Source organism: Lissotriton vulgaris, chromosome 8 (assembly GCF_964263255.1).
Source record: "Lissotriton vulgaris chromosome 8, aLisVul1.2, whole genome shotgun sequence".
Classification (NCBI taxonomy): domain Eukaryota; kingdom Metazoa; phylum Chordata; class Amphibia; order Caudata; family Salamandridae; genus Lissotriton; species Lissotriton vulgaris.
In genome coordinates, this window is record NC_141696.1 from 26,548,787 (window position 1) to 26,575,388 (window position 26,602).

Below are 26,602 nucleotides of genomic sequence, written 5' to 3' on the forward strand. Positions count from 1 at the left end.
CGTTCCGGCGCAGGAACACCTCGGAAAAGTGGTTGAGTAAAATCTACAGGATTTCCCTCAGTCACTTTTCCGAACCCGCTGCGTCAAAACCTTGCACCTGCTTGAAGCAGGCATAATGCTTGACGCATCATGTTAGACATAGGCACGGTTGGCACAGTGCTGGAGTTGCGTCGCGCCCGCGACACAACTCCATCACTGCGCCAAAGTTACGGCAGCAGATGCAACAGGCATCTGCATCTCCTTGCGCCATGATGCGCCGCATTGTATATGCGATACCAAAGGGAAGCTGGACCGAGCGTTTGAGCAAATCAAACATTCACCCTGCAGTCAACTGATCTGGGGTTAATCCATCCTCATTCTTTATCTCACTCCACCACCCCATTCAGACATGGCCATATGCAAATCAGTCTGACCCTGTGCCTCATGGGAACAGTCCAGCCCGAACTACCAAGCCATGTCTTCCCTGGACTGGAAACAAGCATCCTGGTACCGGTTTCGGGTTCATAACCCTCACCAGCCATGTTATCTTGAATTCAATGGCAAAGTGAGCAAGGGACCCACGTCTGGGCATACCCTGCCAATTTAGGGCGAACAAAGTGATACCATTCTGTCCATCAACTGTTGTTTTTGCATTTGTCACCCAGAGTGGGACGGGTATGCTCAGACGTGAGTCCCGTGCTCTCCATGCCACTGGAATCAAGCTATCCTGGCTGATGAGGGCTGGAATCCAGAAATTGCTCCTCAGATCCATGTTTCCAGTCCAGGGAGGACTGGGCTTGGCAGTTCGGGCTGGACTGGCCCATGGGGCACAGGGTCAAGATTGATTTGCATATGGCTAAGTTCAAACTGGAATGGTGATGGATTTAGACCCAGATCTCTGTACTGGGGTGAATGTATGACATTGTTCTGCATTCTGTCCATCAACTGTTGTTTTTGCATTGTAAATGCGGCGCATCCGCAAGTTTCCTGGCGCATCCCTGCTGATTTGCAGGGATGCACCAGGAAACGTAAATCTGCCCCAGTGTCTCTTTTCAGTTTCTCCATTTTTGGGCCCCAGAAAACAATGGCAAACAATTTTTGTGTTACTTTTGGCCACCTACTAGATGGAGGGGGGGAATCGCAATACATAACAGCATTGGCATATAAAAAGCCTTCAAAAGTCTCTGGAGAGCCATTTTCTGTACTCTCTTTGGATGCATCTTTTCCCAGTTTATTTCTTCTTTCATATCCTGAGAGAAAAAGATTTCCAATATCTTTACTGGGCCTTTGGAGTGTTTAACTGGGAGTGGTATCAGTTTATCCCAGGTTGCCATTGTCATGCTTTGTGTCTTTTCGATATTCACATGCAAACCTGCTGCTAAGTGAAAAAAGTTGAGTTATAAGGAATGTCCTTTTTATGGATCTGGCGTTATTACATATAATAGGTACATTGTTCGTATATGATACACATTTCAGCAGGTTTTCTTTGCTACAAGGTACGAAAGGAACAGTTAGGCATGTGCTTTCCTAATGGTGCACAACAAGGAGTTTCCTCCGCCTGACATTGTCTTGGTCAAGGGACCGACCAACACCCAGTCGGTGGTCCCGACTGACCAATTATGATGCGACTGAACACTGTTCGGTCTCACTCCTATACTTTACAACGGGAGCATGCATTTTGACAGGAATGCATGCTCCCATTGTAAAGTGCGAGATGTAGTTCATCCCTGCATCCTGTGATGGGCATTTTAAGGTGCAGGGATCAACAGGGAGGCACCATAGGTGCACCATCGGCCTCCAACCAGAGGCTGCACTCCAAAAGGGGACCTCCTGGGGACCGCCAAAGTCGAGTTCCAACAGCTTTGCTGTGTCAGAAAGGCTGCCACAGAAAGGCTGTGTCAACCCGACATCTTAATCCCTCGGACAGAAAGCCGCCCTAGGGATTACTAGTCACTTTCAGATGGAAGGACAGGCTCTCTCATCCTGTTTAAAGCAAGTCGAAAAGTCTGTTCGGATTCCTTTCCGACTCACTAAATCATAATGGGTCGGTCTGAAAGGAACTCGACCGGAATAATACGATTTAGTCGGAACGGCTCCAACCAACGGTCAGAGCCGTTTCCAACTGCATCGTAATGAGGCCTTGAGTATTAATCTTCCATACACCCTTCCCCTTATCACAGTGTTTGGGATTTCATATTTTTTAACATTTTATGGTCAACAACACCACTCTCTTCTGTCTCATAACCACCCTTCTTTATATATTTGGATATAAGTATAAAGTCAGTCCTTGGCTTAAACCTTCCATCCTCTGCCATCAAGGTAAACTTTAGTTTTTTACCTTCTTAAGCCACTGTGTCAGATAATTGAAGATCATTACAAATATTGCTTAAACATTTATCAGATTTATCTAGTTTGTACACATTCCTCTTGCTGCCTCTATCTGTGGGATTTATGATGGAATTAAAATCTCCTGCTTCAAGTATGGGTGTTTCACCGACAATAGAAAATAATAGTACTTAATTTTTTTTTTTTAAATCTTTATTTAGACATTAAACAAGGGGAAAAAAGCAAAATATACATTATACAATTCATAAACGCTCAATGTTATATTTTATATTTTATCCTCCCTTACTCACTAGAGATTTCGCCCCCCACCCTACTTACCCCTCTCTCCTCCCTCGGGTCCTAAGGAGGTGTACCTAGACATTACTTTAGCACACACTTATTCTTATAGTACATATGTGACACACAAAAAAACTTAAAAAGGTAAAAAAACAAGAAGAAAGAGATAAAGAATAAAAATACAATTACTTCATCCCCAACCATTTAAAGCATTTTTAAAGCAACTAAACTAGTCTTATGCCGATAAATCCAAATCCTCATTAAGCCATCTCTTTTTGGTTCTATGTCCCCTTCATTTATAAACCGCGATCTCCGACCGGTATGATGCTAACAACTTCCCCAACCAGCCATGTATTGAGGGAGGATCTTGATCGAGCCAGGTACTAGCAAAACATAACCTGAACACCGCCGTAGCTGAAATAACATAATCCTATTTGGTTCGACCATTTCCTGCTTGCTTACTCCAAAACTATCACTTGTGGTGTGATATCTACCTCAAATCCCAGCATATTTCTAAGGCAATTACCCATCTCAGTTACCAAGGGAGCGAGTTTAGGACAGGTGGCAAACATGTGCACACTGTTGGCGGTTAGTGTTCTACAGAGAGGGCAGTGTGTAGTGTAAGTCCCACCCCATCTAAAAATCTGTGCTGGTGCAATATATAAGTTGAGTCAAGTTTTAAAACACTGCACTTGGAGATTAGCCAATATAAATGCTGTCTAGCTTAACAAAAGGGAGTCCTCACAATCCTTAATCTCTGTTTATAACATCTCCTGCCAGTGGTTTGTATGTTTATTTAGATCGTCTCCCATCAAGCTATCCAGGTTAAATAGGGGTGAAACCCCGAAACAGGTCCTAGGACGCTTGTTTCCGTTACAGGGAGGACCTGACATGGCAGTTCAGGCTGGACTGTTCCCATGAGGCACAGGGTCAAGACTGATTTGCATACATCCAGGTCTGAGTTTGAGTGTCACGATCAGCAAAAGACTAATGGATTTAACCTAGATCTTTTAATTTGTGTGAATGTATTGATTTGGTCTGCATTCTGTCCATCAATTGTGTGTCTATTGCTTTCTTGCCCTAAGTGCGCCAGGTATGTCCAAAAGTGGGTCCTGTGCTCACTGTGCCACTGGAATCAAGTTATCCTGGGTGAAGAGGGGTGAAACCCCAAAACTGGTCTTAGGATGCTTGTTTCCGGTCTAGGGAGGTTCGGGATTGGCAGTTCAGGCTGAACTGTTCCCATGAGGCATAGGGTCAAGACTGATTTGCTTATGGGCAGGTCTAAACTCGGATGGCGCGAGGAGCAAAAGAATGATGGATTTAACCCTGATCACGTGACTAGGTGTTAATGTATTGATTTGTTCTGAGTTCTGTCCATCAATTGTGTGTCATTTGCTGTCTCGCCCTAGGACCCTGTGGGAGCCACTGACCTCTCCTTATTCCTGGTCAGCAGCTCGCTGTCAAATGCTTTCAAGTGTGGGACAGACTTGCTGCCCAAGGCACAGTTGTTCCCTCGAGGGTCCCCCTAGGCCCAGGAACTCAACCTGGTAAGGTCCAAGTTCTATGGGCTCAGTTCCTTCTGGGGCTGACGGGGAACATCCTTTTCGACGGGGATTTTACTCCGCAGTACTTTTACAACGCATCCGTTTCAACGCAAGTCGTAACCACGGCTTGCGCTGGAGGGCGCTAGAGGATAAAGAATAGTATATTTACTATTCCAACACCTTCAATAGTATCCACGGGAACTGGTGTTAGATAGTAAATTATACTATTCACTATCAGCGCCCCCCCAACGCAAGTTGTTGTAACGACTTGCGTTGTTAAAGACGCGTTGTAAAAGCACGCGTTGTGACGGTACGTGTCTTACCGTCATACATCTGGGGCTGACAATTCCTCTCCCTGGGGTGGGGGGTCCTCAGCTTTTAGGTGTGTAGAAGATGGTTCCCCAGACTTCTTACACTCTTTACTTGGGAGGTTTGGCCATCCTTACAGGCTCCAATACTCCTTGTTCACCCTGTACTCGAGTTTCTGTTCTTGTCTTCACACTCTCTATCTCAAGGGTTTGCAGCACGGCTGCATGTGTCTTTCTCTCTACCTCAGCCCATGCTGAGATTTCCAGATAATTTCCAAGCAGACAGGCGGCTGTGGGTTTTGGAAAGACCACTACCTGTTTCAGGCCAGTAACCTCCCCCCAGTCGAATGTCACCAAAGCATGGCATGGTTAGTAGTGACGCTGTCAGCATTGGTGACTAGGCTTTACAGTCAGGTATTGCTCTGGAGAAGCCGGTGAATCTCTCACAATAGTGACACTGGCACCTGTATCGCTTAGGGCAGAGGTCTTCAAACTGCAGGGGGCACCCCCCCAGGGGGGGGCGTGGATGAGGTACCAGGGGGCACAAATGGCTCTGCAAGTACATGTAAATTAAGATGGCCTGGAAGTGAGACTATGATTTTTTGCCACATTTCCAAGCTGTATTCCTTTACTTCGAGACCTTGTAGTGAGTGAGAACCCTGATCAGAGTGCAGTGGTGGCGGGGGTCAATGACTGCGCTGGCAGTCAACAGGCTGCTAAAACACACACAATCATTTGCAATGCAATAGGTCTAGCATTTGTGAGTGTCAGTACTATTGTCATTGTAAATAATGTTTCTTGACGAATTGCTGAAAACAAAAGAAATGTTTTTAGGGGCAGATTTACAAGCCCCTTGCGCCTCATTTACGCTGCGGTTGCGTCACTTTTGTGACGCAGCGGCGGCGCAAATCCTGCGCCATGCTGCGGGGTACTTACAACGTGACGCATCTGGGAGATGCGTCACGTTGTAAAGCCCTGCACCACATGTAGGCGTTCCTGCGCAGGGGGGGTGGTGTCCTAGTGCAGAAACTCCTCCTAAAAGTAGCTGAGTGAAATCTACAAGATTTCACTCAGTCACTTTTAGGCCCATGCTGCATCAAAACCCTGCGCCTGCCTGAAGCAGGCGTAAGGATTGACGCAGCATTAACTAGATAGGGCCCCCAGAGCATTGCTGGAGCTGCGTCGTGCTTGCGACGCAACTCCAGCAATGCGCCACTTTTACGGCACAGATGCGTCACGCATCTGTGCCATTTTTTCCCCATGGTGCGCCGTATTGTAAATGCGGCACATCCATGATGGCGGAGCTGTGGCGCACAATATCTGGCGCATCCCTGCTGATTTGTAGGGATGCGCCAGTTATTGTAAATATGCCCCTCAGTTTTTATTTTGCCCACTTTGATTCCTGACCTATGTGAGGATGGCTCAAGCATGTATTTAACTGATATGCTGTTAACAGCAAGAGTACCAAAATAATTGATTCAAAACCCATTGATTATCAATAACAATTGGCGGTACTTGCTGAGATGCATAAACATACACAGGCCTTTATTACTGACATTTCGGTAGTCCCGATTCTGGTGGAAGCTGCCTTTTCTGCTTGAATCAAGATTATAAGATATGTGGTAATTAAGGAACCATACAGTATTGGTAGATTTAATTGTGTATTTCCTATGAAGTTTACATGTACACCACAGTCTGAAGGACTTGCAGGGCCCTGGGTGGATAGGAACGTCCTGCCCTCTTGACCCAGGGAGATTTGGGAGTGGTAATTGCTTCACTGTGCCAAATTCGCAACAGAGCAGTTGCTCTAGAGAAGTACTGAGCCTACCGACCCACCCTGGAACAGGGACAATAGGCTTCAGCAGCAGGTTGTGCACAGGGAAAGAGATGCAGTCAGAGGAAGGGGTATTTATCATAGGGATAAAGCTCATCAAAGGCACTAAGGACAAGCTTGTTGAAATAAAAGTAAATGAAGGTTTTGTAAAGCACGTGTTTGACGAGGCGTTGTAGAGCTAGCTCTCATCGATCTATGCAGCAGGAGATATAATGGCTATGGTTTTGGGACAAATAGCCATGGGCCCGATTAACAGAACTAACTTAAGACCAAATCCTAACCTTACTACCACTTTGGTATTCACAGTAGACACTTACTCATTTCGGTATTCACAGAAGACACTTACTCATATCGGTATTCACAGAAGGCACTTACTCATTTCGGTATTCACAGAAGTTAGGACTCCTAACTTTAGGACTCCTAAATGCCTTCTGTGAATACCAAAAGTCTTAAAATTAGGATTTTTTTCAATTTAGTAGTAGTAAAGTTAGGACTCCTAACTTTAAGACTCCTAAATGCCTTCTGTGAATACTGAAAGTCTTAAAATTAGGATTTTTCTCAATTTAGTAGTAGTAAAGTTAGGACTCCTAATTTTCGGACTCTTAAATGCCTTCTGTGAATACCGAAAATCTTACAATTAAGATTTTTCTCAACTTTACTACTACTAACTGAGTTATTATTTGTTGGAGTGCTGTGAGGACATATTAGTCTGTGCGGTAATAAGCAGATGGTAGGTTTTATGTACACCGAGCTCAAACGGCCTTATGATAACAGCAACAAGGTGTCCGTGGTGATCCCGTCCCAAAGTAGGTTTGGGTGACTAAATGGCCGCTAAATCCCCATTCAACATATTTTAATAACATGGCAGAAGACCTCCAAAGAAGTGAATTGAGCAGCAAAATAAACACCAACATACAAAGAACTTCGGGGCATATTAGCAAGGACATGCAGTATTTACCGCAAAACGCGTTCAGCGTGTTTTCTTTTATCGCCTCCTATCGCCGGATATTATCACAGAGATAACATGCTATTAGCAACATTTATCTCTATTGCGATAAAATATCCGGCGATAGCGGCTAAATGCGTGAATCCAGCGATATTCAGGCATTAACGCTAATGGGCACTTAACCCGATTATCCACCTCTCATTGGATAAACAGGTTAAGTACTGGTCTGAGCAGATGTTAGATTCTGGTGATAATCGCGGTTAGCGCAACTTTTTTAATCACACAGCCTGCCTTGCTAATAGGCGATAGCTGTGTTAGCACGTTGGGTATGCCCACTTTGCATGTCATTAGCGATAAATATCGCTGACATGCAAAGTGGGCCCCAAACCAGTCGCTATCACCTAAAAGCTGCCGCTAACTGCTGTTAGTGACAGCTTGCTAATAGGGCGATAAAAATATCGCCGCTGGCGATATGGCCCTTGCTAATATGCTAATATGCCCCTAGGTTCACTTAAAATAATAAGTGTGCCACAAGAACGCATTTGTCTTCCTGTACCGCACAATAAAGAATTATAAAAAATACCATAATTCTGTCCTTCAGAATACAACGTCTGTAAGTACTAGTTTACAGCACTGAAGAATTGGACATGCTTTGCTATGCAGCACATGGTGGATTACGTAGCAAATGCGGTAATATAAGTGCCCCCCCCTTTTTTTTCATTAAAAAGGGCCATCATTAGTACAGTAGGTAGTGCTGCCAGGTGTGTAAGTGGCCACTGCTGGTTATTAGTAATTAACCAGATGTAGTAGGCCTGGGGCCCAGGGGCTTGAGGGGTCCCCTGCATCACAATTATGACTGTCTACCTTTGAAATAGGGGCATGGGAGGTACTTTCCTTTCTAGCATTCGGACCGAGGGCACCTTTGTGGACAAAAGGGAGACCTTTTTTCTGAAAGGGACAGAGGGGCATATTAGCAAGGGCGTTATCGCCGCATTAGCAGCACTTTTTGCCAATAAAGCGGTGATTTTTTTATCGCTCAATTACCAACCAGTCGCTAACAGCAGTTAGCGACAGCTTCCAGGTGGTAGCGACCGGTTTGATGCCCACTTTGCATGTCAGCGATATTCATTGCGAATGACATGCAAAGTGGGCGTACCCAAACCGGTCGCTAACACAGCTATCTCCTATTAGCAATACCTGTGACGCGATCAAAATAAAACGCGCTATAACCATGATTCGCCGGGATTTTACACCTGGTAAAAACCTGATTTAGCCATATTAGCCAATGGGAGGTGGATTCTATGGCTAAGTCCCCACCTGCCTATTAGAGAGATTTTCCTTAGCGATAGGATTTTTATCGCTGGAAATCACACGTTATAGTTGGGATTTGCTGCTATCGCTGGATTTTTTATCGCCGTGGAGATAAATGTTGGTAATACTGCATTATCTGTGTGATAAAATCCAGCGATAGGAGGCGGTAAAAAAAATCGTGCTAAGCGCGGTTTGCGATAATTATCGCAAGTTGTTGCTAATATGCCCCAGAGTATGGTCAGGTATGGGGGTGAAGATGTGAAAGATTCAGAGGAGACAGCCTGCTAATCGGGACGGCTGTTATCATTAATGCAGCAGGTGTAGTTGTATTGGGGTCCAAGAGTGTGAGAGGCTCAGAACACCACCATTATGGGGAGCAGTATTTTTGGGACAATATATGTTTTTGTTTGATGCATTTGCTGTTTTATAAGTCTCATATTTAGTGTGTTTTATGAGCTGTATATAAAGTACTCCCGATATCATCTCATAAGCCCCGCCCCTGCGCCCAGCCATGTCCCTCCCGCTCCCTGAAGCATTGCCATAAAGTTTTTGACGGGGCCCGACCTCAAAACATTTTGTTTAGGGGAGCTCCAAGCAAAAGGGTTTGAAGACCTCTGCCTTAGGACTTCTATCCTAGTCCCATTCACTAGAGGGCATTGTAAGAACTGTTTCAGGTTAAGGGGCCGCCAGCCAAAGTGGCTAACCTTCCTTCCATTTCAGAGACTAGAACAACCTCAGTGCTGTAACGGCTCTTCGAGGGAGTGTTTGGGCGGTGGGGCGGGGTGGGGGAGGGACAGCATGGGGAGTAGTAAACTCTGGCATACAGCCGAACTGAGGTAAGTAAGTACATAAATAAAGAAATAAAACTAATTACTTGAGCGTGCTGCATCACCATTTGGCGTTGCAGCGTGTGCAATGTAATTAGTTTTATTTATTTATTTATTCACTTACCTCCGTTGGGCTGTATGCCAGAGTTTAACCCCTTGCATGCTGGTGACGGCTCCCGTCCGTCATGGCACACAGTGCTCGTGTGCTGATGACGGCCGGGAGCAGTCACGACCACACCCGCGATCGGAATGTGCCGCACAGGAGCGGGATTCCGACCGCAGGCAAGGGGTTAATACTCCTTCCCTGCCCTCCCCCGCCCCTCAGCACCCTCTCGAGGAGCCGTTCCTGTCTCAGTGTGAACCCTGATTTGATCTGGGCACATTGTTGATCTCATTTGGAGATTTGCCACACCAGTAGCAACTGGCGGAGGACCAGGGACATTTTTGGTAGGACAGACAGCATCTCCAGTAGAGTGTTCAACCTTCTTACAAGCACAACACCAGGCCTTTAAGGGATCAACATTTTCACCCTTTTATCCACCAGCGTACTGTGAAGACTTCTGGGTCCCGCCCTCCTGAACGTGTTTGAAGGGACCTTTAGAACACTCTTGGTTTTAACCTTTGGGGGCATCACCCCCTTTCCCCTCGGAAGGTTTTGTAACCCATTTTTTTGGTCACCCCCATTAGACGTTTTGGTCACACTTGTCCTAACCCAATTATCTGCCTTCTTTCCAAATTCTTGGGGAGAAAGTAGAGCTATGTCTACCAGATACTGGCGCAACTTTTCATTAGTGCAATTACTCAACATGTGTTCTTTCATCAGGAGATTGTGTAACCCAACATACTCCTGCACTTCACTTCCAGGGTTTGTATTGAGCATAATCTGAGGGCCTTATTTACAAGCCCCTTGCGCCACTGGCACGTCACTTTTTCCTGTATTTAAATTGACGCACGGCGTCGGAAGAGGCTTGTAATGAAGCCCTTGAGTTATTTATAATTTTGTAACTTTCTTCAATCTTAATTGTGAATATCTGTTATGGTACTCGTTTCTGATGTGTTCAATATTTATTTTGGGTTATAAGAGGTGCATCTATAATATATATTTTATTTTAGGTTTCCATGTTTCTTTGGGTGAGGAATATTCCACTTTTCCAACTCTCTTCATTTTAGGAGTTGTAGTTCTGGTCTTCATTTAGGGGTCACCAGGGGTCGCAGCTGTGACCTCACGCTTTCCCCTTGCCACCCCTAGTACTGCCTTTCTGACCCCTGGCCTCAGAGTTGGCAAAATCAGCACCTAGAATGCAAGGGCAGTTCCTAATGGATGCTGGTTGGATCTCCACTTGCCTGGTTTCTGTCAATTTATTTATTATACAAATAGCGAATAATAATATTCACTAACAGCCTGATTCATCAACGGGCCTTTTTGCGAGCCCCTAATAGCGAATCATAGCGATTCGCTATTAAGGACTCGCAAAACGGTAATCATGTAGGAATCGCATAGTAAAATGCCATTCCTACTGATTCCTTATTTGCGATTAGCAAATTGCTAATCGCAAATAAGGAATAACTCGTCATTCATTCCTATGGGCCAAAAGGCCCATAGGAATGAATGGGGAGTATTCCTTATTTGCGATTAGCAATTAGCTAATCGCAAATAAGATTGCGATTTGAAGGGTGCCAGGGGTGTCCACAGGACACCCTGTAGCACCCCTCAAATGAAATTTCACACAGGTGTTGCACACACACATGTCCGAGGGACATGTGTGTGTGTAACATGCAACTCAGGAAAATGCATTTAAATGCATTTTTCTGAGTTTTCGCAATTTACCGCGAGGTCTGACCTCGCGGTAAATTGCGGCAAGAAATTGCGAATTCGCAATTTTAAATTGGATGTTGAATTGCATTTAAGGAATCTCTAATAGAGATTCCTTAAATGTAATTCCTCGCACATTTGTGACATCGCAATTAGCGATTTTTGCATTTGGGATGCTGAATCCCAAATGCAAAAATCGCTCTCGCAAAGGGCCGGATTCTCAGAATCCGGCCCCTTGCGAGCGCAATTTTGGTACATGAATCGGGCGGTATCAGTGTAATAAAAATGGAGTATATTTAGCTGAAATATGACCCTATCTAGAAGCTAAGGTAAGTAAAGAATGCTGTTGCATGCATGCTTCTGGGTGAGAGTGCGTTTATATGCACGAGACTCAAAGTAAAGGTCAAATGGCGCAATGTCACTTTCACTATCCCTGGCATTTTGGTGAATTGACATCCATGGTTGCAGTCTTTGTTTCTATTGAACCAAGTGGACGCAACTATCTTAAAACAATGAATTAAAGGTCCAGAGCTTTAAAAGTGGTGTCCTACGTCATTTGTATCTGAAGAAGGATGGTGTTCCTGTGAGGAGTGTGTTGTTTCTGTACAAAAGCATGCAGTTTGCAGTTGCGATCTGCATTGTTTGTTTGATAAAGCAGGGTTGTGCACTTTACAAACAGATGGTATTAGTTTGGTGAAGAGGATTTGTGCACTTGGATAAAGAAGGACATCACACAGCGCTTTCCTCCCATTCTTCCATGTAAACAAATACTGACCATTTGCAGGTATTTTACACAGGTTGCAGATCCTCACAAGGGACTACTTGCTACCTTGTATGAGGCATAGAAGTCCTCTTATGACTGTGTGACCTGGTACCATTGGCGTGAGTCTCCCTTCCATTCTTCGCTGTTGTCTCCTCTGTTTTTGATATGGTTTGCTGGTTTTAGATGCTTTGGGCACTGTGCCACCGCTATTCAGTGCCACAATGCAAGTGCTCCCTTTGTAAATTGTTGTAATGAATTGGTGACTCCGTGATTGGCTTATTCGATTTACTTGTCAGCCCCTAGTACAGTGACCCATGTGAGCCCAGGTTCTGTAGATCAAATGCTTCTAGTGGGCTTGCAACACTGATTGTGCCACCCACAGAAGCAGCTTGTAAAGTGTGTCTCAGGCCTGTCATTGCAGAGCCTGTGTGCAGTCCAGTACTGCCATGTTGACTTGGTAAGTGCACCCACTTGCCAGTCCTTACTGAGTTGTACTGAGTGGGTGTGGCAGGCTCAGAGTGCGGAGCACGGATCGTGAGGTGGAAGTGCAAGGAGGAGACGCTCGAGCCTGCAGCCCTCAGCCAGTATCTCGGCCCGTATCTCTGTATCTCCGTACTCCCTTGTCCCCGCAGCCCACTGCGCCCGCAGGTGAGGATTAGAGCCCAAGGACTGAAGCTGGAGCTGCGGCCGCCTCGTTCTGCCCTGCCGGCCCTGTCTTCCTTGCCCTCCCCTCTCACGCCGCTCTTGTTCTGCGTTGCTCGGCACCAGGCTGCCGTGTTCAGGGAAGTGGCGGTCAGCAGCAGGGGATACACGCAGGGTGACCACGAGGCTTCCCACGGCTCACAGGCAAAAAGCAACAGGTGACAAGGGAGTTAAGGGACTTTAAGAGGCAGAATGAGAGGCCCGTGCAGAGTCTGGCTGTACTGAGGCACGGTTTGCAGTGTGGAGCAGAAGTGAAGCAGAGGTTGCAGGTGAGCAGCGGGAAGTGGGGTGCGGGAGCGCGGTCACCCCTAGGGGCGGCTGCTAAGTGAAGAGCCCAGGTAAGTGTGGGAAGCGAACAAACTAGGTTGGTGTTGGCTTGCAGCTTCCAGAGCGCCCTGCTCTCCATCCCACTCTATGTCTCCCTCTCTTCTTCTTCTTCCACCCTCCATCCTCCCCCCATCCTCCCCTCCTCTACTAGGCCGACTAGCCAGTTATTGGCTGCTACTGTGCTTCTGCCTACTGCCCACTCCTCCCACTGGCCCAGGGGCCTATCCTACTACCTTACTTCCTCAGGAGTGGAAAAAAAGACCTACAGGACTATCGTCTATCAGAATTAATGAAAACAGAAAATTAGTTGACAAGCCTATGAGCACCATTAAACTGCTCTCATTGTTCGCCGCTAAAGGCAAATACCATCGCCATCCACCTATCATTAACCACCAACCAACATACCCCAGCCACCAGCTACCAGTCACCAGCCACCTGCAGTTCTGCTTCCAGCTTGACTTAGCTCGGTAGATTTTTATACTGTCTTTATGCTGTCAGTTAAAGCGTCTGTTACAGGGTCTGGTACTCCAATCGGTTCTGAAAAGATGATCCCTCCAGGTCTAGCAAGTTGTGGCACAGCTGAACTGCTAGACGACGGCTAAGGACCGCTGGGCAATACCGAAGGACAAGCAGAACCAGCCCCAACAAGCCCAGGAAACTTAATATGCCAAATAAGGGTGACACAATAACCAAAGGCTATGGTGATTCTATACCTCAAGTGGAGTTAGGGCACGACAAGCACACATTCCTAACACTTGACTGCATGGTGATATGGCAAGAGAACACTAAGGTAAAGAAAGATCTCATTATATCGGATGACACGATAGAGACAAGGTCTACACATACATCAATCTCACCACAACCTACAGTGCAAGAACGCCATGTACCTCTTTCCACTGACCATCAACCTGACCAACAACTCGAAGAACTCAAGAGAAGCTACGCTCCCAGCCAAATTCAAATTCAAACTCCGGGCCCGGTCCTCCCACCCACTAAATCATTGCAGACTGCGGACTTTGAATCCTTGTATCTCACTCTAGAAGAGTAGGAAGAACTGGTACCCTCTTATCCCGTGGCCCCCCATGAAGAACTCCCAGGTTTGAATAAGAGTGCGCCAAACCCCAAATCTGGCAAGGAAACTTCACAAACAAAAGAAGACATTTGGGCACCTCTTTTGCATCCAATGCAAATGTCCGTAAACGCCATCCAATATCAATCGGACAAGATGGATCTCCAATTGTCCTTCCTTAATTTGCTTCCAATCTTCGTTGCCAATATTGATGGCGAGTTAGCAGAGCTTAAAAAATGTTGGTAAGAAGGGCGCAAGCAGCGACATAACTAATACAAACCAACTGCTTATGCATAACAATCATAGACAAACTGACTACGATCCCAACGGCAATGGGTAATCTCCTCTCAGACATCAGAGAGGCTACAAAAAATAATCCACCAAAGGGTTTGGACCAGCCAAAAAACAAAGCATGGCCATTAGAGAGCGCAGGCTCCTGGGCACCAAGTCTGGCAACTACAAAGCCGACTCAAGAAGCACAGCAGGAGGGGGAAGCCGCAGACTCAACAAAGCAAGGATTAGACAGGAGCTTAAGGAACAGAGGATGGCAAAATCCCACACCTACTAACATAACGCTACTGAGCAAAACCCCACAAATCAAAGAATCACTGGAACACCTCCAATTTACAAAACAGGGGAGAAAGCAGAGAAGGAAGGGCCGTAACCAAAAGAAAAAAATCCCGGCGATAAGAGATATGTCAGCCGAGAACTGCAGTGAAATAGATACAGATCACAATTTAAGAGAAAACCCAATTCAAAAAGAGAGGCAAAAGACCAAAAATAATACCACACGTAACAGAAAGACAGCCACTAGCGTCACTCACAAAAAGGAAGCAGGACATGTTCAGAGGAGCAATGAAAAAGATTTGGTCCATGATCTTAGAGAAAGCCCGAACCAGGAAGAGATGCAAAAAGAAAAACATACCACTCGAAACAGCAAATTTGTCTCTGGTCCCACTTTCAGAAATGAAACGAGTCACCCACAAGGGGCCATAATAACATCAGCATTTATCGCCGACCTAGAGTCAACACAGGCAAAGGAAAACAGCCCTCAGTCAGGGTCACGGATCTCTGCGCGAGGAAAACCATGGCTGAGGGGGCGTTCTCACATCACTCACGACAGCCCAAAACTCGAGATGGGGAAGGCAGATAGCCCCACAATCGTGTTCTTCCCAGAGTATAAACCAAAGGGCCCGATCGACATCCTAAACAGGGGTAATATACCTCGCTTACTGAATTCCATAATTAGTCTAAAAAATATATCCACCAGTGACTTGGAGTCAGTCGAGTTAATGGAAATATTGGATAACCAAGGGGCTGCAGCAACAGAACCAGTTTGGTCAACCGCAGAAGTGGCTCAGAGAGTACTAAAAGAACAAGCCGAGTTCAACACCAGGGGCCTCATTTATGAGGCCATGCATCAATTTTACGCCGCCGGTGCCTCACTTTTTGTTACGCACCAGCAGCGTTAAAAATGTGCCTTGTTGCTTCATATTTACAAAGTGACGCATCTAGGTAGATCCATCACTTTGTAAACCCCTGCGCAACATTATACCTGCGCCAGGTATAATGTATGCAGGGGGGAGTTCTGACGCAAGAAAAGGTCATAGAAGTGACGCAGTGAAATCTATAAGATCTATAAGATTTCACTGCGCCACTTCTATGACACAAATGCGTCAATTTCTTACGCCTGCCTCACAGCAGGCATAAGACTGACGCAGGCCCTTTCACATGGGGCTTGCCCCATGTGGAAGGACACATTGCTGGAGTTGGGTCACTTTTGTGACACACTCCAGCAATGCATCACTTTTGCGCCATACAGATACGTCAGAAATACTGACGTATCTGTAACTCCTTGCGCAATGATTCGTCATAATGTAAATATGACGCATCATTGGTGTCGCAAGGAGGGCGCAATGAAAAGTGATGCATCGCTGTTTTCATGCAGCAAAGCTTCACTTTTCATAAATGAGGCCCCAGGGATATAAAGCTTCAACCATTCTCAAAACCAAGATACCCTGACCCACTGGTACCTGACAGTGAACAAAGGCAAGAGAACGGTCAACACGATTCAAATCCACAACCACTTTCGGTACCGCATGGCGCTTGCAGCAATACCCCGACATCCCAGTTCACAGAGAGCAACGCAAGAAAAGATGATTTGTCACAAAAAGCCCTGCCTATCAAGACTGGAGCTGGCTCTCTAGGACTATAAATGTCAAAATAGAAAATCAAAGACAAAATAAGTACAAAGACGAGAACTCTTCCAACACTCTTAACCTGTGCTCTTGGAACATCAATGGGCTGCCATTCTCAAACCGTTGTTTGATAAGATCTTACAAACGACATTAATCCCATCATCCTGGAGGGGGGCCATCATCTCCCCAATTCACAAAAAAGGAAATAGAAATGACCCGAGAAGCTACCGGCTAGTATCCTTACTTGACAACGAGGCCAAATACTTTGCGGGACTTTTACTCCAGGAATTACCATCATGGGCAACAGAAGTTACTGCAATTCCATACAATCAAACCGGCTTCTGCAAAAACACTGGGACGACTACCAATATTCTAGCTCTATCCCTAATGATTGACGCCGCTCTCACCGCAAACCAACCCCTATACCTGTGCTACATCGATTACAGCACCGCGTTCAACTGTGTTAACTGAAACCTACTGTGGCAAAAATTTAAAAAGTTCAACATCCCGCCACTGCTCGTAAATCAACTAATCCTCCTACATAGCGACACGTGGGTGCAAGTTAAACAAGGTAATGTAGAATATCTCTCAAGGAAGATTCCAACAAGCACAGGGGTTAAACAAGGCTGTGTGCTAGCCCCAACACTTGTTAATCTATTTATGGGAAAGTCATTGCTAGACCTGGCACCTTGGCGTGAGTCTCCTTTCCACTTTTTGCTGCTGTGCCTCATATGTTTTGCTGGTGTTAGCTGCTCAGAGCACTGTGCCACTGCTAATCAGTGCAACAGTGTAAATGCTCCCTGTATAAAGTGTATATGTAATTGGTTTTCATGATTGGCTTATTTGGTTTACTTTCAGACCCCAGTAAAGTGCACCAGGAGTGCCAGGTCTTGTAAATCCAAATGCTGCTAGTGGGCCTGCAGCACTGATTGTGCCACCCACAGAAGCAGCCTTGTAAAATGTGTCTAAGGTCTGCCATTGCAGAAACTGCGTGCAGTCTGGTACTGTCATGCTGACTAGGCAAGGGCACCCCCTTGCCAGTCCCTAAACCTTCCCTTAACTTCATATTAGTCACCCCTATGGTAGGCCCAAGGGCAGGTTGCATTGTGAGTATAAGGTAGGACAAGCTCTGATGTGTGTGGCATGTCCTAATAGCGAATTACAGCCATTTTCGTTTCTCACTATTGTAAGGCTACCTGTTCTCATAGGCCAGAATGGGCTGCTGGAATTATTACACTCTATAATCCTAGCAAACTCAGGGAACATGGTAGAAATTCGATTTTGGTATGTCTGAACTCATAATAATAAAATACATCTTTTAGCAAAGTTTATTTTAATGTTCTGTGTTTGCAAATACCACTTTTAGAAAGTTGGTATTTGCTTGCCTAACCATTTCAGCCCGCCTCTGCTCTGATGTGTATCTGCTGTCTGGTTTCTGTGAGTGACAAGGCTGGGGAATTCCAATAGAAAGTCTGGGCAGCCAGGTGGTGAATAGAAAGATTACACCAGGATGGGTGGGAGGAGTACACATAGACTCTGAATAGGGCTGTGCTCTGCCACCACAATGCTGGCTCCACCTCCTGTGGAGCGTCTGATGTCTCTGCCCTGCACACTGAAAAGATAAGCCAGAGTCACCACCACAAAGTGCTCAAGAACTGGACTGAACAAGGCAAAGGCCCGTGGCCGGTAAGAACAAAAGAAATGCAGTATAAATATAGGAGCCCTGCTCCTAAGAAATCAGATCCTGTTTGAACCAAGAAGAAACCTCTGCCTGAGGAGAAGGAACCGGGAAAGATGGAGGAGGAGTACTGTCCCTGTCCTGGGGGATTTGCCTGCAGTGGTTGCCTTGCTGCTGAAGGAGAGGAAGAACCTACAAAGACTGTTACTTGCAAAGACTTGTGTTTCAAAGATCACCAAGGGCCTGTGAGCGAGCTTGCTCCCTGAACGGAGTCCCATGCCTATTGGACTCCACCGTGCCTTCACAGAAAGCTGTTGGAATTGCAGTTTTTCTGGTGCCGCTGAAGCCATGAGCAGAGTGTGTCTCCTTGTGCCCTCTCTGCTTGAAACCTGTGCTGTGCCGCCCTGCACCGTGCGTCTCTGCTCTCCTACAAGCCGTAGCACGCATCTTACCTGTCCCGGGCCTCACCGCACCTTGCTTCATCCCCCCTTTGGCCGCACTGCTCGCTGCCTCCTGCCGCTCTAGCTCGCATCGCACAGTAAGGTGGAGTACCGGCTGCCGCAGCGTACCGGCCACACTGCACCGCCTCGGACTGTGAACCGCCTCGGACTGTGAAATTACACCTCGAAAACGCATCATCCTGTGAAGGTACGCCTTGATCAACGTCTCGCACCGCGAACGCCTGCAGCCCTGGATTGTCCGCATTGCTCCCCGAAGTCCCGGTCCTATGCCTCGCACCTCGAGGCCTACTACGAGCCGAACTCACAGTGAAAAGCCGCCAACACTGTCCCGGTTACGCCTTCGCCTGCACCCGCATCAGTTTGTGTCGACCTCTACGATCCTAAAGGTACTGTGCACGAATCGCACCACAAAGTGTACGCCTCGGACCAGAGCATCCGCTTCGATTGACTCTTTTTTTGTTCATCTTTCATCACCTAGAGTCGCCCGAGGGGTTCGATTTACAAAAGGGGGTGGTGATGAACAGAGTGTCTGAATTGAGCAGACCACTCTTACCCAGTCCAAAGATCAGGGCTTGATCCATCACCGTTATTTATCTCACTGCCCCATCCCAGCTCAGAACATGGCTATATGCAAATCAGTCTGTCCCTGGCCCAGTGCATCATGGGAACAGGGCAGACTAAACTACCAAGCCAATTCTTTACCAGAAAGGAGACAAGCTACCGGGGACCGGTTTCTGGCATTTCAGCCTCTTCGGCCCGGCTTGCTTGAATCCTGATGGAGCAGTGAGAAAGGGACTCATGTCTGAGTATACCCTGCCACACCTATAGAGGCCAAAATCGATTTACAAAAGGGGGTGGTGATGAACAGAGTGTCTGAATTGAGCAGACCACTCTTACCCAGTCCAAAGATCAGGGCTTGATCCATCACCGTTATTTATCTCACTGCCCCATCCCAGCTCAGAACATGGCTATATGCAAATCAGTCTGTCCCTGGCCCAGTGCATCATGGGAACAGGGCAGACTAAACTACCAAGCCAATTCTTTACCAGAAAGGAGACAAGCTACCGGGGACCGGTTTCTGGCATTTCAGCCTCTTCGGCCCGGCTTGCTTGAATCCTGATGGAGCAGTGAGAAAGGGACTCATGTCTGAGTATACCCTGCCACACCTATAGTGGTCAAAATCGATTTACAAAAGGGGGTGGTGATGAACAGAGTGTCTGAATTGAGCAGACCACTCTTACCAAGTCCAAAGATCAGGGCTTGATCCATCACCGTTATTTATCTCACTGCCCCATCCCAGCTCAGAACATGGCTATATGCAAATCAGTCTGTCCCTGGCCCAGTGCATCATGGGAACAGGGCAGACTAAACTACCAAGCCAATTCTTTACCAGAAAGGAGACAAGCTACCGGGGACCGGTTTCTGGCATTTCAGCCTCTTCGGCCCGGCTTGCTTGAATCCTGATGGAGCAGTGAGAAAGGGACTCATGTCTGAGTATACCCTGCCACACCTATAGTGGCCAAAATCGATTTACAAAAGGGGGTGGTGATGAACAGAGTGTCTGAATTGAGCAGACCACTCTTACCCAGTCCAAAGATCAGGGCTTGATCCATCACCGTTATTTATCTCACTGCCCCATCCCAGCTCAGAACATGGCTATATGCAAATCAGTCTGTCCCTGGCCCAGTGCATCATGGGAACAGGGCAGACTAAACTACCAAGCCAATTCTTTACCAGAAAGGAGACAAGCTACCGGGGACCGGTTTCTGGCATTTCAGCCTCTTCGGCCCGGCTTGCTTGAATCCTGATGGAGCAGTGAGAAAGGGACTCATGTCTGAGTATACCCTGCCACACCTATAGTGGCCAAAATCGATTTACAAAAGGGGGTGGTGATGAACAGAGTGTCTGAATTGAGCAGACCACTCTTACCCAGTCCAAAGATCAGGGCTTGATCCATCACCGTTATTTATCTCACTGCCCCATCCCAGCTCAGAACATGGCTATATGCAAATCAGTCTGTCCCTGGCCCAGTGCATCATGGGAACAGGGCAGACTAAACTACCAAGCCAATTCTTTACCAGAAAGGAGACAAGCTACCGGGGACCGGTTTCTGGCATTTCAGCCTTTTCGGCCCGGCTTGCTTGAATCCTGATGGAGCAGTGAGAAAGGGACTCATGTCTGAGTATACCCTGCCACACCTATAGTGGCCAAAATCGATTTACAAAAGCGGGTGGTGATGAACAGAGTGTCTGAATTGAGCAGACCACTCTTACCCAGTCCAAAGATCAGGGCTTGATCCATCACCGTTATTTATCTCACTGCCCCATCCCAGCTCAGAACATGGCTATATGCAAATCAGTCTGTCCCTGGCCCAGTGCATCATGGGAACAGTGCAGACTAAACTACCAAGCCAATTCTTTACCAGAAAGGAGACAAGCTACCGGGGACCGGTTTCTGGCATTTCAGCCTCTTCGGCCCGGCTTGCTTGAATCCTGATGGAGCAGTGAGAAAGGGACTCATGTCTGAGTATACCCTGCCACACCTATAGTGGCCAAAATCGATTTACAAAAGGGGGTGGTGATGAACAGAGTGTCTGAATTGAGCAGACCACTCTTACCCAGTCCAAAGATCAGGGCTTGATCCATCACCGTTATTTATCTCACTGCCCCATCCCAGCTCAGAACATGGCTATATGCAAATCAGTCTGTCCCTGGCCCAGTGCATCATGGGAACAGGGCAGACTAAACTACCAAGCCAATTCTTTACCAGAAAGGAGACAAGCTACCGGGGACCGGTTTCTGGCATTTCAGCCTCTTCGGCCCGGCTTGCTTGAATCCTGATGGAGCAGTGAGAAAGGGACTCATGTCTGAGTATACCCTGCCACACCTATAGTGGCCAAAATCGATTTACAAAAGGGGGTGGTGCCTTCCGTCCATTGCGGTTAGATTGTGAGCCTGACTGGCTTGCTGTGTTCCTGCCTGTGCTGAGGGGGTACTTGGGTCGGTGCCTAGCCCAGATATGCTTGGGCCCATGAGGAGCCCGTTGAGGACCACCATGACGAGAGATAAGGGCGGCGGTGGAGCCACAAAACATGGGCCCATTGACAAGTTTACCAGCCCGGGAGCGACATGGGGAGCCGCTGGGATCCCCAGGAGATCGTACCGGACAATGCGGCTCTGATGGCGGCAATCACCCAATCCAGAGACATGCTAAATGCCAAATTTGGTGCGGTGGGCTCGAATGTTATGTTATTACGGCAGGACCTATGGAATGCAGTGGCCCACATCACGGAGGCGGAGACTCGCATATCAGGGGTGGAAGATGGCGTTACAGTCCTCAAGCAGAAGGTAGCGAGCATGGAAAACGCCCAGAAGGGCTTGGCGCTTCGGGTTGAGGATGCTGAAGGACAGGCCCGGTGGAACAACCTGCGCTTCGTTGGATTCCCGGAGGGTTGTGAGACTGGGAATATGAAACGTTTCCTCACACAATGGCTGGAGGGCTCGGTCCCCCGGATGTCCTGTCCCGCTGCTTTGTTGTGGAGCGGACTCATAGAACGCTCGCCCAGAAGGCGCCGGTGGGGGTTCGTCCATGACCAGTTATTGCGCGTTTTTGAACTATCTTGACCACGATGCCGTCCTGAAACAGGCCCGTGCCAAAGAACCTTTGCTCTACTATAACCATCGTATCCTGGTGTTCCCGGATTATACGAGACTTGTGCAACAGCAACGCCAATCGTTTATGGCAGCAAAAGCCAGGCTGAGGGACCTCAAGCTCCAGTACGCCTTGTTGTTCCCGGCTCCTCTTCAGGTGGTGTACCAATCTCGCACCCAATTCTTCAAAAACCCAGAGGAGGTGTTCAAGTGGACAGATGAAACCGTGTGGGTGAAGGTGCATACGCCGCCCGGGCTGCATTCTGATTCTTCACTGAGTGAGGCACCGTCAAAAAGTTCACAGGGACAGCAAGGAGGGGGCACAGAATATCTCGGTCCCAGAGGCGCTCATTGTCCTGTCATGCCTCCTCCTGGGGAGATCCAGCTTCCCAGCCTCGGACACTGGACCCTTAACAGTTGTATGGTGGGTGGTGCCGGGATGTTCCTCTAATAGGATTGTGAGCATGTTTAATTTAAGCTGTAGGGAGGGAGCTGAATCCCCACATTTCTAGCACTTGTGGGGGGTGGGCCTGGATGACATGGGCAGTAAGTTGGGGATCCATTGGTGCGAAAGGTACTTCAATGTTTTTGAGGTATGGGGTGGGGGGTTTGTTATGGGGAGGGCTGTTTGATTGGGGTATGAGTTGCGCCATCTCACTGGGTACGTTTAGACACACACACACATCGTCGGGCCCCTTTTCGGTGTTATGTCACTATATGCCGCTCGATGGCTAGTGGGACTGTAGTTTAGCAGGTGTCCCCGGGTACCCTCCGCATTGTCAGCTGGAATGTGCGTGGGGTCCTGGACAAAATTAAGCGTTGGGCTGTCCTGCGCCAGGCTAAGAGGGCCAGAGTTGACATCCTTTTCTTAGAATAAACTCATTTGATGGGGTCCAAAGTCCGGTGTCTGCAGCGTTTTGGCTTTCAGCAGGTCTTTCGTGCTGGATTCACACAGGGTTCCAGGGGAGTAGTTATTTTAATACACCGCAGGGTCCCATACGTGCATGAGCAGCAATGGCTGGATACGCAGGGGCGGTACCTTTTTCTCCGAGGCACGATCAGGGTGGATCCTATAGTTTTGGGCTGTGCTTTCTGTCCTGGCAGCTCTTGCCAGAAGCAATCGGGATTTGGAGACCCACTGTCAGGAGACCGGAGTTGATTCGTGAGGACTACAAAAAAGAAGGCATGGATATGGCTCAAGTTTTGGCCGACTCACAAGGACAAAAGGCTTCCTGCTTGGTGTAATAATTTGTTCATGACAACAAATAGATCCCCAGTGACCGGATGTGCTACAATCTTCTCCACCAGATGTGTGATTGGTACTCACAGCCAAAGACTCGGTGGGGGCACATTGGAGAAGCAAAGGACTCCAGGTCCCAGGAGCGCACAGGGCCCACGCCAGCTGTCCTGCCTTCACCCCTCCCACCAACAGCAGCATTTAAACAACTCGCACCATCCGTTTCGCGGGTGATGCTTCGCAGCCAAAGACTCGGTGGGGACACATAGGAGAAGCAAACGACTCAGGGCCCACGCCAGCTGTCCTGCCTTCGCCCCTCCCGCCTGTAGCTGTAATAAAACTAACCATGCCGCGCGCCGGGCGATGCCCGGGCCAAGGGCGGGCCCGTCTGAGTCCGTCCGAGCCTGTAAGAGTCTGGTGTGGGCCACCCCCCCTTCATTTTTGGAACTTGCTTGGGTATACTAGGATCAAGGCGCCATTCTATTGTCAAGGTATTATGCTGGAGCTATTGCTTTCATATCTGGCTCGGCTCTGTGAAATTGCGGACTAAAAACGCCATCTTTTTAGCGTTGTTGATTTTGTGGTTGTGCCGTTAACCATAGTAACGGGGAAAAGAAAATACATGGAAGGGGGGAGGGGGTGGGGGGATGAAGGGTCGGGGGGAGAAATCCGCAAGGGGAAAAAGGCAAAAAAGGCCCCTAAACACCTAGCCAGCAATTGTGTATTAGACCGTATTGATATGCTCATTGAAGAATGTGAGGATTTGCTAGTGAGTGAGCCAAACCCGCAAGTGTCGGTTGAAAAAACCCGGGCTAGGGTGGTACATGCATCCAGGGATAGTCTAACATCGCGTCCAGTTGTCCCTAATATGTTCCAAAGGCGTAAATTGGACACGAAAGGGAACAGAGTAGGGAGAGGCACAATCCCTGATAGGGAGGAACCTCCCCCTGACTCTGTTCTGAGCCCCATTGACAAGGGTGATCAATACCATACACTAATTGACCCGTCAGTTACTATTAAGAATAGTTTTGATGTGCTAGCAGGTGCTGAGGTGGAGGTAATTTCTCAATCTATGGAACTCTTAAACAGGGAATACAATGAGCAAGAACCAGAGGCACCTGTTATCCTTGCAGTAAATTCACTCCGGGCTGAACTAGGGTCGCTGAGGTCAATGATGGAGAATCTAACCTCTATGTTTACTCTTTTAACGCAGAGAGGGGCACCATGTTTCATCTGTTCTACATTTAATGCCCGTACTCCAGGGGATCAACTACCACCCCAGGCAAAACCATCGCATTCTAGCGCCAGGGATGAGCACTTAAAAGGGACTTCTCTCTATAGTGAGGGGGCTAATCGAACTAATTCTTACGCATGCTTTCTTTTGCCCGGTATTGTGAGTGCCTCTGACTCTCCCCAGGAATACAGAGGCTTGCTCCGGGGGCCCAAAGCCTGTGCCCCCCTTCCGGCTGCGACCCCCGTTGGGACGCCTCGGTAAGCCTTTGCTATACAGTGGTATGCGTTATCTCAGCGCGCCGCCTGGTTCTGCAGGCACCATCCCGAGAGCCGCGAGAGACCGGCATTCAACCGCTGAAGGTGATCGCAAGCTCCCCACCCCACACCGACCTGTCAGATTCCTTGCCGGCGGAGTGGGGAGAGACTGTAGGTTAGTGCGGTCTGCCTGCGGTGCCTGGCTCCCACGCATCAGCTGAGACTGTAGGTTAGTGCGGTCTGCCTGCGGTGCCTGGCTCCCACGCATCAGCGGAGACTGTAGTGAGCCGGCGGAGTGGGGAGAGACTGTAGGTTAGTGCGGTCTGCCTGCGGTGCCTGGCTCCCACGCATCAGCTGAGACTGTAGGTTAGTGCGGTCTGCCTGCGGTGCCTGGCTCCCATGCATCAGCTGAGACTGTAGGTTAGTGCGGTCTGCCTGCGGTGCCTGGCTCCCACGCATCAGCTGAGACTGTAGGTTAGTGCGGTCTGCCTGCGGTGCCTGGCTCCCACGCATCAGCTGAGACTGTAGGTTAGTGCGGTCTGCCTGCGGTGCCTGGCTCCCACGCATCAGCTGAGACTGTATGTTAGTGCGGTCTGCCTGCGGTGCCTGGCTCCCACGCATCAGCTGAGACTGTAGGTTAGTGCGGTCTGCCTGCGGTGCCTGGCTCCCACGCATCAGCTGAGACTGTAGGTTAGTGCGGTCTGCCTGCGGTGCCTGGCTCCCACGCATCAGCTGAGACTGTAGGTTAGTGCGGTCTGCCTGCGGTGCCTGACTCCCACGCATCAGCTGAGACTGTAGGTTAGTGCGGTCTGCCTGCGGTGCCTGGCTCCCACGCATCAGCTAAGACTGCAGTGAGCCGCTGGAGCGGGGAGAGACTGTAGGTTAGTAGGTTAGGGCGGTCTGCCTGCGGTGCCTGGCTCCCGTGCATCAGCTAAGACTGTAATGAGCCGGTGGAGCGGGGAGAGACTGCATGCTAGAGCTTTGCTCACTTACCGCCTACTTGCTGCCCTGCTGCCTCTCACCAGATCCCTTATCGCTGCCCTGCTGGTTTACACATGCCAAGGAGGGGACTGTTGCTGTTTTCTCGCGGCTGTTGCCGCCGTTGCCATCGCCACCATCACTGCACCAAGCAGGGGGGGGACTACATCTCCCAGCAGCTTCTGTGGCGCAGGATCAACGCGTCACAGCTTAGCGCCAGGAGGTGCTTAAAATCCTCGGAGACCTCACGCAGCGCGGGAAGAGCACGGGCGCTGCCCGGGCCAGGGGTCGCGCCCGTCAGGGGCCGGAAGAGGCTGGGCTGGGCCAACCCCCTTAATTCTCCCTTTGCTCTTGGAAAAAGACACGCTGACTCTCTTTGTGGGCTCTGACTTCCCCCAACGCTCACCCCGGAGGCTCTGCCCTGTGCTATTTCCTGCACCATCACCCTAGGGACTACATAGCCCAGGGTGCAACATGATTTTCCTCAGCTGTTGCGGGTCCTGCTGACGAAGGGGAGGCACTGGGTCATCTCTGCGCATAAAGCACCGCCTCTACCCCCGCAGCGCGGGACGTGCCGGGCGAAGCCCAGGCAAAGGGTGGGCCATCTGTGGCCGTCCAGGGTCGAGAGAGGCCGGGTTGGGCCACCCCCGTTGGACGGACCTTTTTAACGTGGTATTTACTACTATCACAGTGAGTGGAAAGTGAGGCTCATTTGTAATAAGTCGTTATAGTTTATTTGCTGTTGTGTTTTAGGGCTTTCTGTCTTCTTCTAACCAATTAGTCCCTTTTTATACAAGTATCTTGGATTTCACGTGTTTTCAAATAAATAGATTCTTCGTTCCTGCACTATGGGTAAACCTAACCCTC